Here is a 3980-nt window from a genome sequence, read left to right as displayed (position 1 = left end):
TTCACCATGAGAATCGCAGGACTCCGAAATTTTTGTGTCAATGTGAATCCATGTTTTTTATAGCAACCCAATAAACCGTGACTCGATCCTGGATTAACCTATTGAGGTTAATCCGAATGAGTCATGAATTTTAGTTGAAATCCCTGATTCTACTGGCCACCACGACTCCGAATCGGCTTTTCACAAAAATGAGTCAAACGGTTTAAATTTAATGGGAAACTGATTCCCTGGAAGCTGGTCCGATGGATAATCCGACCTCAAGCAATAGGAATCTATTGTAACTTGATAGCAGTGCTACCGAATCACCATTACGTGGAGAATCCTTGAATGAAACTTGGCTCACCATAGGGACGTTCGCTCCTAATCAAAGACGTGAGCTCCAAGCAAGGATAAGATCTATCCCAGTTAATTAAGAAAGATCACCTAATCGTCCATAAAAGGAAGCCGGATCCCCCCGACACATTGGGATATCTTGCACTCTCCAAGGATAGGTTGAACTCCTACTATGCATGGACACCTACCATGCATGGACTCTTACTACCATGCCTCGGACTACTTAGTTGGGATTCTCAACCACCATCTGGCTACCTCTATACTTAGGTCGATTGCTTTTTCATTACTCTTGAATTACATTGTTTGCAGAGAGACTTTACTTAGGCATCAGGGATCAGGCCGACGCTCACTCTCTTCTGTTTGTTCCTCTTTACAGGTTGTAAGCGAAGCCTAAGATGATTTCTTGCTACAACTTTGACATCGAAGGAATTTCTATGAATTGAAGCCAAAATGCCACTAAAAGAGACCAATGAATCCTCCCCGCTATAATAGAGCATCTTTACCCGAGAGAACTGTGAAAATCTTTTTCTAGAGAAGAATATTTTGGATTCTTAGAAAAAACCATCATTACTTATTTGGGAAGAGAGAGAGAAAGAGAGGGAACAAATAATGTGTCACCACCTAGATTAGGGTTTAAATCCATAAAACAAACAAACGACACCATGATGGTTATAATGGGGACCAAACCCATGAAGTTTGGGGTTTTTCTTAGATAGACCTTGCATTGAAGAACCTTGTCCAATTTGGCCCAAATAGACTTTACACCTTCTAGGTTATTATATCAAGTCCATTTTCCACCAGCAAGCCATCATCCACTAGCCCCATATTTTCAACACAACTACGAAACTCATAGATAAGGTTTTATCTTAGGTACATGCCCCACAACCATGGTTTAAAGTATCTCCGATACCGATACGATACCCTCTGATACGTATCTTAAATTTAGCAGACCGATACGATACACACCAATACGATACATGAAATTTTTAAAATCCTTTCGTATCGATGTATATCCTACGATACATACTGATATGCATCAATACACCATCGATTCATATCGATACGATAAGATATGCACCGATACGACTCTATGAAAAATATAAAATCGAGGTGAAATGTACCTTTCGGTATGTATCGGTATGTATCAATGAGTATTGGTATGTATCGATCTGTACGTATTGGTGAGTATCTATATGTATCGGTATGTATCGATCGGTACGTATCGGTGAGTATCGGTATGTAGTGATACAGTGCGCTACGGTCATATAATGGCCAAGATGAGTAATTTTTCAGAAAAACACGATTTTTTGAGGGGTTTGGTTCCAAAGTTGCTGCCAGCCATATTTTTTCTCTAACTAAAGTGGAAATCAAGGTTGGGAACAAGGATTTTACATTTATGGGACAACTACAAACTTGAATTCTTAGTCCGATACCCTCAATTTAGTGTTTATGCATAATACATGTTATCAATAGTTTTTTTTAACAAATTATTTATGCAAAAGTGTTTAAAAAAATGTTTCCTATCCATTTATGTGTGTATCTTTAGCGTATCTCCGATACGATACGATACCCTCTGATACGTATCTTAATTTTGACCGATCAATACGGAAATCGATACCGATACTTTAATCCTTGCCCGCAACACTCAATCAATGCTTCTCTTGTCCAACTCTCCTCTATTGCTTCACTTCACTTGGTTTCTACATCTATTCCCTTAGCCCTAACAAAATGTGAAAGTCACTCTTTTGGTGGAACTCCTCATAGAATGTGTAACAGAAACGACTTATTTAGTGGCTTTTGTCTCTTTGACGAATACAGGCTTGCTAGACCTGCCATTGTTATTTCTTCTCCAACCCCTTGACGTTTTGCATTGATCTTCCACTCTTCCTTCTTGCAGAAGCCTCTTGCACTGGGTTGTTCTTATGTTCATATAAACTTTGAAAATTTATTAAAACTTTTACAAATACTTTTAATTGGCATGAAATTTAGAAACAATTTAGACCCCTCATAACAAAATGAAATATTTTTCAAATCAATTAGGGGTTTAAATAAACTTGTTTTCAAATGAGATTCAATCAAATTAATCTTACATATGTATTTTGATCATTTTACTTGTGAATGATTCAAAACATATTAAAAAAGAGAAATTGTTGGGTATGCCGCCGATATCAAGTATGCTAGCACACATTGTGTCTATCTCTCTCTTTCCTTTTTTAGAAATGACCCTCATATCCTTCCTGAATGATACTCCATCATGTGATCCTATTGGTGCTATCTGCTAGCGTACTTGATATCAGCAACATACCTATCCCTCTCCCATTAAAAAAAAATACGAGGAATCTCTTAAACAACAAAATAATGGGAATGGGTTATCAAAAAGAAAAGATAATTTTATTAAAAAAAAAATGGTATTCCAAAATTCCGAGATGTGATTTTTTTTTTTTTTGTTGCGATTTTTTTTTTATTATTTGGGGTCGTCAAGTGATTAGTAAATATGCAAATAGTTTAGGAGAAAAAATTAAATGACATGGCTAGATTCTAAATGTGAATTAGTCTCTAAAATTTAAACCCCCACCCTAAAAAGAAGGGATCTAGTGTACAAAATTTTGTAGATTTTGCAATTTTTTTTTTTTTTTTGGATTTAACAATTAATTAAAAAAAGAAATATTGAACTCAAATTTTGTTTGGAGGGAGGGGAGAGTGTTTACTGTTGGGGAGTGAAGTTCCTATCCGTGTGCGAGAACCTATATGAGCATATCTATATAAGCAAATGAGGAAATATGAAGAATCATTTTCCCTTTCATGGGCGCAGGGGCTACGCTCTTCGAGAGAAAGCATTTTCCTTATTTTTATTAAATTAAAGAAAATCCAAATTAATCCGTTCTTGATTTTTTCCTCCATTCCCGTTTTTCAGTTATGCGGTTAAGAAGCTAAGCTGGCCAGCACTACTTTAAGGTGAAGAGGAGAGGAATTTAGATCAAGCAGCGCAGTTTTTGTCAGTTGGAGTTGATCACAGAGAAAACCCTTTTCCTCGACTGCGAGCTTCCACTGTTCCTCCTTCGATTCCTCAGGTAAGCCTTTGCTCCCGCACTTCTATCTTTCTTCGTTGTGTTTTTCTGCAAACCCTTGTTCCGAAGCGAATATGTCGCCAGATCAGAGGATTTAGAACACGAATCGGTAATTTTTTTTTTTTCAAAGAAATGGCTCACCAAATACAGAAGTTCGCAGGTTGAAGATTAGTCTGCTGCGAAGGAGACTTGGAACCAGTGGAATTGATCCCTCATTTTGATATTGAGGAGAAGGGAAGATGATTTCTGCAGAAGAGAGTGATGATGCGGCTCAAGTTCCGTCAACGTTAGTATCGGTTGCTCTTCCTCAGATCGAAATATAGTCTTCCTATTTTCTTATCATAAACCAAGTACCTGTTTCCTGCTTTCCTTCACAACGTAGAATCGTAGATTGCTTACCTATGATCTCTATGTTTTAAGTTTTCCACTTTGCATCTGACATATGCATTTTGATCCTGTGCAGGCCAAAAAAGATATACAAGGATCCTGATGATGGCCGCCAAAGGTTTTTGCTTGAATTGGAGTTCGTTCAGTGTCTAGCTAATCCAACCTACATTCATTGTAAGTTTTTTAATTGTG

The 3980-nt window shown here is 37.3% G+C and overlaps 1 long non-coding RNA gene across 1 annotated transcript; it reads left to right on the top strand.

Annotated features, from left to right (window-relative positions):
- Positions 1-3194: 3194 nt before the first annotated feature.
- LOC122069888 lies at positions 3195-3971 on the top strand. Its single transcript, XR_006137581.1, has 3 exons — positions 3195-3404; positions 3562-3687; positions 3865-3971. It is a non-coding gene; the product is annotated as an uncharacterized LOC122069888 (long non-coding RNA).
- Positions 3972-3980: the final 9 nt, after the last annotated feature.

This window comes from Macadamia integrifolia, unplaced genomic scaffold, assembly GCF_013358625.1.
Source record: "Macadamia integrifolia cultivar HAES 741 unplaced genomic scaffold, SCU_Mint_v3 scaffold750, whole genome shotgun sequence".
NCBI lineage: Eukaryota > Viridiplantae > Streptophyta > Magnoliopsida > Proteales > Proteaceae > Macadamia > Macadamia integrifolia.
The sequence above is the reverse complement of the archived record's forward strand: the minus strand, read 5'-3'. Positions and strand labels throughout refer to the sequence as shown.